The sequence below is a fragment of the Eleginops maclovinus genome, chromosome 15, assembly GCF_036324505.1.
Source record: "Eleginops maclovinus isolate JMC-PN-2008 ecotype Puerto Natales chromosome 15, JC_Emac_rtc_rv5, whole genome shotgun sequence".
In the NCBI taxonomy this organism is placed as follows: Eukaryota; Metazoa; Chordata; class Actinopteri; order Perciformes; family Eleginopidae; genus Eleginops; species Eleginops maclovinus.
Window position 1 is genome coordinate 667,660 of NC_086363.1, and position 12,453 is coordinate 680,112.

A 12,453-nucleotide genomic window follows, 5' to 3' on the forward strand; every position below is an offset into this window, starting at 1 on the left:
GAGGAAGCATTTCTTTGTCTGCTTTTTGTTTTATTGTATTTAACTAGTGGTTTCATCCAAATGTAAAATGTCCTACACTAAAATGCACTTCATTTTGTTTGAAAAAGACGTGATGTTTGTTGGAAGTTTGCATGCTATTTCTTAAGGATACTGTTCATCAGGGTTGGAGGTAAAGTGTGCATTAAACTCTGCAAAGTCGGTTTTAAGCACAGTCACTGTAACCCAGGCCAGGTTGTTATTACATTAACTCTAAGGTATCATGCATGGAAATTCAGCAGAATAATACATAAACTAACAAGTTAAAAACAGGAATGAGAAAGGGCACATTCTGTACTATACTTACCTATACTTGTGGGGATACTCGGTTTCAAAATGCATTACCTGATCGCGCAACACTGGCCTGACCTTAAACATGAAACCCCTGGGTATTAACCTTGAAAAAGTCCTCACAAGGTCTAACTTTTTTTAACTTGGACCTCACAACGGGGTTGGGCTACCAGGTTTATTCAGAAAGGGCAAAGATGAATAATGCTTGGATCAGGACTTCATTTGGAAACTTGACCTCCCGTTACCATCACAAGATTGGGAATATATTTCAGATGATGCAGCACTACACACTGTCCACTAGATGGTGCTGTTTCATCCGCATACAGTATGAAGGGTTTGATCGGTCCTTTGTTTAAACACTTTACACACTAAAAGATAAAGAAAACATCATCAACAACAGCAACAGCAACAACAACAACAACAACAACAGCAACAGCAACAGCAACAACAGTAACACAGCAAATGCAGACAAATTCAATCAACATATGAATTAGAAAACGCAAGGTAAAAAAAGGGTAAATCATTTCAAATATATTGAACATGTACTTTACACCTGTCATGATATTCCAAATGCAATACATCTGTACTGGCACTAGAGGGCGACAGTGCTCTTTACATCGCGTCTGTACTGCACCACAGAGGTTTCCCACCGGATGCTTTCAATGTTTTGGGCACACCTTAAATGCAGTCACACCTCGTTGTGATCCTGAACCAGTTTTCTCTTTATCACTGAGCTACAGGCAACCCAGCACTAACCACAGCAGTGTTTGAGCCTCATTAGTCTCACTCCGTCTGATTCATTCTGTCCACTAAATATGTGACTTCTAAACACCCACACCAGGGACACGCTCAGCGGTCCTCCGTGGGACACAGAGAAAAACAATTTCACACATTAGAAATACATTTACACAAGTCAAATGACCATCAACTACAGACCTGAAATCATGAATGCACGTCCCTGAAACACACGACTTTAAAGAGTCCTCTCCTGCTGATGTTCAGGTGTATATCAGTATGTAGAGTCTCTACTTTAAAGAGTCCTCTCCTGCTGATGTTCAGGTGTATATCAGTATGTAGAGTCTCTACTTTAAAGAGTCCTCTCCTGCTGATGTTCAGGTGTATATCAGTATGTAGTGTCTCTACTTTAAAGAGTCCTCTCCTGCTGATGTTCAGGTGTATATCAGTATGTAGAGTCTCTACTTTAAAGAGTCCTCTCCTGCTGATGTTCAGGTGTATATCAGTATGTAGAGTCTCTACTTTAAAGAGTCCTCTCCTGTTGATGTTCAGGTGTATATCAGTATGTAGAGTCTCTACTTTAAAGTGTCCTCTCCTGCTGATGTTCAGGTGTATATCAGTATGTAGAGTCTCTACTTTAAAGAGTCCTCTCCAGCTGATGTTCAGGTGTATATCAGTATGTAGTGTCTCTACTTTAAAGAGTCCTCTCCTGCTGATGTTCAGGTGTATATCAGTATGTAGTGTCTCTACTTTAAAAAGTCCTCTCCTGCTGATGTTCAGGTGTATATCAGTATGTAGTGTCTCTACTTTAAAGAGTCCTCTCCTGCTGATGTTCAGGTGTATATCAGTATGTAGAGTCTCTACTTTAAAGAGTCCTCTCCTGCTGATGTTCAGGTGTATATCAGTATGTAGAGTCTCTACTTTAAAGAGTCCTCTCCTGCTGATGTTCAGGTGTATATCAGTATGTAGAGTCTCTACTTTAAAGAGTCCTCTCCTGCTGATGTTCAGGTGTATATCAGTATGTAGAGTCTCTACTTTAAAGAGTCCTCTCCAGCTGATGTTCAGGTGTATATCAGTATGTAGTGTCTCTACTTTAAAGAGTCCTCTCCTGCTGATGTTCAGGTGTATATCAGTATGTAGAGTCTCTACTTTAAAGAGTCCTCTCCTGCTGATGTTCAGGTGTATATCAGTATGTAGAGTCTCTACTTTAAAGAGTCCTCTCCTGCTGATGTTCAGGTGTATATCAGTATGTAGTGTCTCTACTTTAAAGAGTCCTCTCCTGCTGATGTTCAGGTGTATATCAGTATGTAGTGTCTCTACTTTAAAGAGTCCTCTCCTGCTGATGTTCAGGTGTATATCAGTATGTAGAGTCTCTACTTTAAAGAGTCCTCTCCTGCTGATGTTCAGGTGTATATCAGTATGTAGAGTCTCTACTTTAAAGAGTCCTCTCCTGCTGATGTTCAGGTGTATATCAGTATGTAGTGTCTCTACTTTAAAGAGTCCTCTCCTGCTGATGTTCAGGTGTATATCAGTATGTAGTGTCTCTACTTTAAAGAGTCCTCTCCTGCTGATGTTCAGGTGTATATCAGTATGTAGAGTCTCTACTTTAAAGAGTCCTCTCCTGCTGATGTTCAGGTGTATATCAGTATGTAGTGTCTCTACTTTAAAGAGTCCTCTCCTGCTGATGTTCAGGTGTATATCAGTATGTAGTGTCTCTACTTTAAAGAGTCCTCTCCTGCTGATGTTCAGGTGTATATCAGTATGTAGTGTCTCTACTTTAAAGAGTCCTCTCCTGCTGATGTTCAGGTGTATATCAGTATGTAGAGTCTCTACTTTAAAGAGTCCTCTCCTGCTGATGTTCAGGTGTATATCAGTATGTAGAGTCTCTACTTTAAAGAGTCCTCTCCTGCTGATGTTCAGGTGTATATCAGTATGTAGTGTCTCTACTTTAAAGAGTCCTCTCCTGCTGATGTTCAGGTGTATATCAGTATGTAGTGTCTCTACTTTAAAGAGTCCTCTCCTGCTGATGTTCAGGTGTATATCAAGTTTTTCCCTCGAAGGAAACTCTTTTGGGGGGGGGGGAAACAGTTGAGAAGAAAAGTACAAAGGACTTCAGATAACAGAGAGGCGGATTAGATTGGAGGAAGAGTTTGGACCTTGTGACAAAAGATAAGAGAGGACTTAATGAGTCTGTGAGGGATCTGAGACCGTGTGATTCAGATGTGAGGGGGGGAATGTCTGCAGGCAAACACCGGTACTGTGGGTCTACCTCTGAAAAATATACAGAAATACACTTTGATCAGATCCTGTACTTGAGTAAAGTAGAACTACTCAGGTCTGGTACTTGAGTAAAGTAGAAGTACTCAGATCTTGTACTTGAGTAAAGTAGAAGTACTCAGGTCTTGTACTTGAGTAAAGTAGAAGTACTCAGATCTTGTACTTGAGTAAAGTAGAAGTACTCAGATCTTGTACTTGAGTAAAGTAGAAGTACTCAGATCTTGTACTTGAGTAAAGTAGAAGTACTCAGATCTGGTACTTGAGTAAAAGTAGAAGTACTCAGGTCTTGTACTTGAGTAAAGTAGAAGTACTCAGATCTTGTACTTGAGTAAAGTAGAAGTACTCAGATCTGGTACTTGAGTAAAGTAGAAGTACTCAGGTCTTGTACTTGAGTAAAGTAGAAGTACTCAGATCTTGTACTTGAGTAAAGTAGAAGTACTCAGGTCTTGTACTTGAGTAAAGTAGAAGTACTCAGGTCTTGTACTTGAGTAAAGTAGAAGTACTCAGGTCTTGTACTTGAGTAAAGTAGAAGTACTCAGGTCTTGTGGCTGAATGTGTGAACGTGGTATAATTATTTCTGGGCGGTTTTAAAGAAAACGATGATGTTATGAATCTCTCAAATCTCATCCTTTAAGTGTTAAATGTGAACTCCACTTCAGTTCCCACAAACACATATAGAGCACATGGGCGCTGTGTCTTAGGAAGAAGCAGCGACTGAACGTGGATGTCTCGTTCTTGTAAATAAAGTCCTGAAAACTCTGGATCATATTCAGGTAAACCAAAGGTCACCGTGTGCAGCTGCAGCTCATTTGAAGGGAAATTATTCAGACACATGGAGGGCTTTAATCCTCAAATCCTCAAGTGTTGGAGCAGATGTTTGAAAATGTAAAGCCTGCCTATCAGCGGGAAACATGCGAGACGCCTGCCAACATGCAGGAGGCAAGTTTCTCGTGTGCCGCTGATTAAAATAAGCTGAGCTGCAGTTTTTCTTCTCTCTGTCATGAGCCCGAAACATGTGGTGTGAGAAATGACACTGACAGACAGAGCCAGGAGAAAGAGATGGTGATGCAATACCTGCTGACCTTTCTGTAAGCCACTCCAAACTCTCTTCTGCTGTTGGATTCCTGCTTCGACAAACCATATTCCTGAGAAGAACCAGCTTTACTTACAGCGCACACCAGAGGTGAGTGGGGGTATAAGCACTGTGCCTGCCCATTAAATGGCCTATATCAGTGGTTACACCTACTGACACGTTTGCTCATTGCCATAAATGTAAAAAGGGGATGGCTTCTATCCATCCGTCCATTTTCCACCGCTTAACCAGGGTTGGGTCGCAGTTCAAACAAAGAGCCCAAAACGTCCCTTTTCCATCTTCGTTGTCCCTTCATAGAGAACAAGACCTCAAGACACTTGAACTCCTTCACAACGGGCAAGGACTCATTCCTTAATTGGATAAGACACGACTTCGTAGTTGTAATTAAACAGTACGACGTAGTATAAAGTCTACTTTCAAATGTTGATGGATCAAACAAACAGAGGACTTTCACGCAGTCGACCGGAGTTCAAGTCCTGTTTGACACCACCAGTAAGTGCTATGGACTGTATACTGGAATACTGGATGTAGGCCCTTTAATGTCAGATACTGTGTGTGGACGACTGTTTTGAAGCATCGTTTTTTTTTTTTAGCGACACTGGAGGGTGGAGCTGAACCGAGCTGAACCAGCGCTGAACAAGACCTTTGCAGGTGAACCCAACCCAGACAACTGTGGTGGCAACCTGTCAATCATAAGGTAGCCCCGCCCTAAAGCACACGCTGCTTAATCGTCTAATCGACTCTAAATGTTAGTGAAGACTTGAAGCTACAGAATGAGTCCATGTAATAAATCAAAGTGGGGTCATTTTCTCGTAGACTTCTATTCAATCTGACTTTGTTTTGCAACAGAATGTGTCGCCCCCTGCTGGTCATTAGAAAGAAATGCATTGGCTTCTACTTCCAGTATCCTGTGTGAAGGAACTGTAGGGGTGATTTGGTTCGGGGAGAGTGAGTCCGCCTGGACATCCACAGCACCTGGGGGTGGAGGCGGCAGTACGGCTGCTTGGCTGTGACGAGGGAGGCTTTTGGGCTGGCTGGAGAGTTTCCCATCAGGATCCAGGAAGCCATAGCGGTCAGGTGGACGTCTCTCTCGTGTAGGTCTGGATACCGTCCCCTCACTTCTGGTTCCAGCTTGGGGGGCCTTCTCTGGCACCGTCAACTCTCTTGACTCCTTACCGTTGCCTGCCATGGTATCACTCACTCAGTATCCGGCTCGAAGGACCAGTATTTATTTCCCCTTTAGTTCATCCTTTGCACTCCCTGCCAGCACACCAATTTAACCCTGTGTCCTGAGTTTCCTCCACATATCCTGAAGTGTGCGTCTTCAAGTTAACCACACAAAATAATCAAGACCAAAGGGGAAATAAATACTGGTTCTTGCATTAAACCCTGCCTTCTCCTTGCCTCATTGCATCCTTGCCCTTTGGGTCTTCTGACCGAGACCCTGTCTGCTCCCCTGCCCGCTCCACTGCCCGCTCCACAGCCAGCTACACAGCCAGCATCTGCTCCGATCCACCTGAGAGATGTGAGACCTGGCAGATCCAGGGGCAAGAGCGACAAGCGTGAGCCACCACCAAGGTCGAAGACGGCCTTCTCTTCTAGCTCCACTTATGCTAGTGGAAGCTCCCGAAGCTCACGCAGGAGCCAACAGGTGGAGCTCACCCCACAACAGGCGGCCATGGTCGATGAGAGGAGGAAACTTGGAGAACTGCAGGAGATACAGCGTCAGATTGAGGAGGAACAAGCTATAGATGAACGGGCACAAGAACTGGATAGGCGAGCACAAGAAGCTTTGAAGGAGAGAGAGAGGATGACCCGGTCTCTTACTCTACAGCGACGACTACGGAAAGTCCGAAGAGAACTGGAAGAGGCTCGATTAATCACATCCTTCACTGGGGATGTAGGAATGACCACAGAACATCCACCCGCTCCGCCAGCTATGTCCAGTGTGAATGACCCACCTCAAGTGCTTGCTCCTTTTTCCCTGAGCTCCAGAGTCCTGGATTCAGCTGAACCTGTTGATCTGTTCTCCGAGCAGCAGGCTCCCCCTGAGGTTCCTCAGACATCGGTCTCCTATCAAGTTCCAGTGAGTGAACAATCTCTTTCGTACCACCACTTACCTCCAGCTGTGAGTCTACCTGTAGATGCTGTGAGTCAAGCAGCAACTTCTGATCCTACTGCTGAGAGTCACACATTACTTCAGACTTCCAGTCCCGAGCATGCGGCTCCATCACCTCCTTTGTTTCACCACATAGCGCTGACCGCACCTCGTCCGGCCAGGAGTCAGAGGCCTTCAGATCCGGTTCGTGAGAAACCTGCACCTCTTTCCTTGCCTAACCCCATTGAGAGGGTATCAGAGGGCGCTAGTATAATGGAGCTTTTAGTAGCGACTGCCTTTGGCATCCCGAAGCCAAGATTGCCTTATTTTGAGAGCGGAAAGGAAAGTGACTTTGTTCTGCTTACCATGGCGTTGGAGAATCTCTTAGATATCCACGCTCACCTTTCTGAACAGTACAAGTTTCAGGTCCTTATGGATCACTTGAGGCTGCCAAGTGCATACAAACTGGCAAAGTCCTATATGCACGCCTCAACTCCCTACACTTCCGCTCTTGCTGCCCTTAAGGCAAAGTATGGCCAGCCACGGCAGTTGGTCCAAAGTGAAATAGCTAGCATCCTCAATTCACCACCTGTCAGACTTGGTGACAGCAACGCTTTCCAGGACTTCGCTCTTTCTGTACATTCATTGATTGGCATGCTGAGGTCAGTGGAAGGTGCAGACGGAAGGGAGTTACGGTGTGGCTCTCACGTAGACAGGCTTCTTGCCAAGCTCCCCATTCAAAACCGAGACAGTTTCATTGAGCACTGTTTGCTTCGTGGCATCTTGAAAGAGGGTTCAGAACAATCATACACCTTGGAAGATTTTTCAGCATGGCTCAAGGTTAAAGCCCGGGCCAAGAGTATTGCCCAACAAGTCTCGGGACCTGCGTCAGTGGAGAGACGAGAGCCAGTCCAGAAGAACCTGGGGAGAAGGGCGACGCCGACCACGATGTACCTGAGCAACACCGCCACTGTGGAGAGCCAGCCTGATGTTCAACCAAGCCATGGAAGGGGGATGACAATCCATGGGAAACCCAAGTTCCAACCTTTTTGTCCATACTGTAACAACAAGGAACACTTCCTGGGAACTTGCCCGAAAGTTAAAGAATTTAGCCCGTCACAACTGAGCACTGTGCTGGTTTATTTTAACTAGTCTAATGTTACGTAACAAACGTAGGAACACCTCTTAGAACTCAGACCAAGATCTTTTTCCTAGATTTAATAACCCAGTTTTGCGCCCTAGCTATACTTTACCTGCAACCCTTTTCTGATGTTGAACATTAACCTTCTGCTCTTTTGGTGGGAGCAGTTTGCCCATTTCAGAAGCACTGGAGCAAAAACAACAGCCATTTACCGAATGAAAACAGACCAAAGATGCTATTTCACGAACCACTGACCCACAGATTGTTTACTGACCTTTACTTCCCCTTTTATTGCAGAAGGTTGGAGTGTGGTACCATCGAAGTTATCTTTAAAGGAAATTAGCTTTGGTTTGATGAAGTGAGACGTGCTTTTACCATCAGCAGCACATGGAACATTTGTATTGCACTTTCACTGAACTTTTTCTAAACACTTCGTCGGTAATTCAAACACAAACATATTAACTTTGCAAACCAACATAAAACTCATCCTCCTCCATCAGACCTCAATACTTAAGTAACCCTAACCCTAGGTCAGGCATATCCAGTCTTCAGGTTGTTTGACTGCTCTGTTTGTTACATAATTGAAGACATCCAGCTGTCTGCTAAAAGCTCTTCTTTCTGCTTCATCTTGAGAGCTTTACATTAATCTCGTACCTCCTGCGTGATACCGTACGGCAGCTCGATCCGCGGATGTTTGACGTGGACGCCGGGGAGATTATCTCACACTCACCTCTGTCAAAGCGATGTCTGACAGCTCACACACTTCTGAGGAAACACAAGCACAGGGGAGGCAGAGTGATCTGCTCATGAAAGATTCTATATATGTTCCAAATCCGTTTGTTAAAGAAGCTCTTCTGTGCTTGATGCAACACTTATGTATTCATGATCAAATGCACAGTATAGCAGGAGAAATGCTATAGTATGTTGAAAAATATGAAAGCAGTTCTAAAATTCCAGGTCAAAATATATGGAAATATATGTCATATTCTGCAAAACTGTAAAAGTGAGAGTACAATATGTTGGAAAGTTCTAAAACGTCAGAGTATAGTATGTCCAAAACTACGACCAAAGACACAGGACAATATGAACATGTTGCACAGTCAATGTTTTACTTTGAAAACCCCTCGTCCTATGTCTGTTAGCTTCCTGTCTCCATGTTTTCCAACCTGATTGTGTTCGCCTGGGGCCCCTGGGTGTCCCCTCCCCTCCCCAGCTGTGCCCGGGCCTTTCATTCGTTCTGCATGTATTTAAGTTCTGGTTTTGCCGTCGATGTTATGGGTTCTTTGAGGTTTAATAAGGAGTTGTATTTCCAGTCACTAAAGGTCATTTTCTGTTCAAACCTTTCGTCTGCGCTGGGGTCCTACCGGCTCTGCTCACCCCGGATGTGTTTCTTATTTCATATTTCTGTCACAGCAGCTAGCCAAGTCTGAGCTTCTTAATGTTGATATGTTGCACCAGGATCATCCTCTGGTGAACGGGAATGAAATCTGTGCAGAAAATGAGGCAACAATGAGAATCCATGAGGAAGTCAAACCGCTCCGGGGTCTGAAAGGACCTGACAGTGTTTGCTGCTCCGGTCCAGGCCTCGGGTCTGTCTGGGCTCGGATCCCCCTCACAGGTTAGGTTTTTCTTGTCCACCCCTCCGCAGCTGTGTCAGTATTGATGCAGTGTGTAATGGCGTTGGCTCTATTGAGCTCTTCACAGCTCGCTGCACATGCACTGGAGTGTGTGGGACTGATGGAGCCTCTCTGCTGCTGTAATGACCGCGGGGAACACACACCGGACGGAGGAGCTACACCAGCAGACAGACGAGGAGGCCCGGGAGCGCTCTGACACCACGGCTGTTTCTCTTTCAGATTGTTTGAGATGATGATGATCATTTGATCGGACGGTTGACCGCGGATGTAATTTCAGCCTGTCAGACGTTCAGCACAATCTCAGTCGAGATGTCTCCCACTTTAGTAATTCAGACACTTTGGCTGTGTCCTCTTTCAGGAGCCGCCTCCTCCAAAGGCCTCATTTACGGACTGGAGTTGAAGGTGGAAGTCAAGCCTTTATATCGGTCTTATACTTTATTGTCCGTGCGTTCCATCACGATAAATATTTGTCTTGATGTGACAACATATGACGTTAAGTTTAGGCATGACTTGGTTAACTTTACGGATGTCCAAACCAACATGGAGTCGTTTGGAGAACCGTCCCGTTAGAACCATTTTATAAAACCAACAAAATGATTCTAATTATTCTTTAAACAGCAATGAATCCATACGTTCCAAAATGGTCTTTCCTCATTTTTATTCTGAATCATTTCAAATTCAATTAAAAGATTTCTTCTCAACTGTTCTCCTTCAGGTTCACGATCCAGACACACACACACACACACACACACACACACACACACACACACACACACACACACACACACACACACACACACACACACTGTAATACCAGAGGGGGGAGAAGTACTCAGGTCTTGTACTTGAGTAAAAGTAGAAGTACAGAGTGTAGGAATACTCTGAAACTCTGTAGTTATTTGTTAGGTTTGCTGTTGGTTTGTTGATTGAAACAGCTGGTTGAAGAATATAAAAACAAATGAATGTAAATGAGATTTAGGGGTGGATGTTAAAAAGGAGCAGTGATTTCTTTGACTCTTTTATTCCCCTGTCTGTTTCTCCTGCTTGTATTCGATGACTGTGTCTTTCTGTCGTCTGTATTCAATCTGAAGCTTCCTGTTTGTCCTGTTTGCTCTTTAGTCTAAACGTATTCTTCTTTAATGTGGATGTGCGGCTGAAACAAACCGCTGCGAGCCACTTTGCATCAATTTCTCCATTATCCTTCTTCTTCAAAACAAAAACAGAGCTGAAGGTCTTCCTCCCGTGGCAGCGTGACGGCAGAGTTTATGTTTGCAGTGACACCTTTCCCTGCTCCATTTGGGAGAGATGTGTCGCCTACAGCTCTCCAAACACTCACTCCGTACTTTGAAATGTTTCCTTTGAAAGACCTGAATAAACATATGTTGGGATGTACCTTCCTCACATAAAAGAGGTTTCTGTGCCGGTTCCCTGCAACTGTGCTTCAAACACGTTTGCTTTTATACGGAATACAACTTGATTTAAATCCACCTGTTTACAGACAACTAATCCCAAAGTGAGAGTAGAAGCCTCGGCTGTTCTGCGCCTGTCCTAAATAGATGCTGCCTGAAACCGAGCCAAATCCAATTCACCCTCCCTGAAGAGATAAGAGCAGGGTGTAAAACATGTCCTCCCTTCACCGCACCGTCTCTCTCTCCAACCCGTCCTCCTCTCAACCAGTTTCTCTCCCTGCAGATGGCTCCTGATGAGACCTGCAAATTGTACCATTATGTGTGTGTGTGTGTGTGTGTGTGTGTGTGTGCGTGCGTGCGTGCGTGCGTGCGTGCGTGCGTGCGTGCGTGTGTTTGAAGGACAGTTTTCGGATGGATTTTCCAGCACTAAAGTGCTGAGTGTGCCCCTTAAACAATTTTCTCTTTATACCTCACTTGTCTCCTATCTTCCTCCTCCTCCTCTTCCTCCTCCCACAGCACCAGGGTTAAAGTCGGCTGATCTTTTCCTTTCAGCAAGGTTCCTCATGGGGCGAAATGTGACGGTGGACGACAGGTGCAAACGTCCCAGAAACGAGCTGCAGCTACAGAAACTCAAATCAGAACTCACACAGAAACATCTGCAGCAGCTCTTCAACACATGCAGCATCTAGAGGACATTCAGCTGAGGAAACATGAGTAGTTTACTGAAAGCTGCAGAAACCAAACGCTGCAAGAAGCTCCAACACAACGGAGACCAGGGGACACTAAGGAGAGACGCACACAGCTGGAGACCAGGGGACACTAAAGAGAGAGGCACACAGCTGGAGACCAGGGGACACTAAAGAGAGACGCACACAGCTGGAGACCAGGGGACACTAAAGAGAGATGCACACAGCTGGAGACCAGGGGACACTAAAGAGAGACGCACACAGCTGGAGACCAGTGGACACTAAAGAGAGACGCACACAGCTGGAGACCAGTGGACACTAAAGAGAGACGCACACAGCTGGAGACCAGGGGACACTAAAGAGGACGCACACAGCTGGAGACCAGGGGACACTAAAGACAGACGCACACAGCTGGAGACCAGGGGACACTAAAGAGAGACGCACACAGCTGGAGACCAGTGGACACTAAAGAGAGACGCACACAGCTGGAGACCAGGGGACACTAAAGAGAGACGCACACAGCTGGAGACCAGGGGACACTAAAGAGAGACGCACACAGCTGGAGACCAGGGGACACTAAAGAGAGACGCACACAGCTGGAGACCAGGGGACACTAAAGAGAGACGCACACAGCTGGAGACCAGGGGACACTAAAGAGAGACGCACACAGCTGGAGACCAGTGGACACTAAAGAGAGACGCACACAGCTGGAGACCAGGGGACACTAAAGAGGGACGCACACAGCTGGAGACCAGGGGACACTAAAGACAAACGCACACAGCTGGAGACCAGGGGACACTAAAGAGAGACGCACACAGCTGGAGACCAGTGGACACTAAAGAGAGACGCACACAGCTGGAGACCAGGGGACACTAAAGACAGACGCACACAGCTGGAGACCAGGGGACACTAAAGAGAGACGCACACAGCTGGAGACCAGGGGACACTAAAGAGAGACGCACACAGCTGGAGACCAGGGGACACTAAAGAGAGACGCACACAGCTGGAGACCAGGGGACACTAAAGAGAGACGCACACAGCTGGAGACCA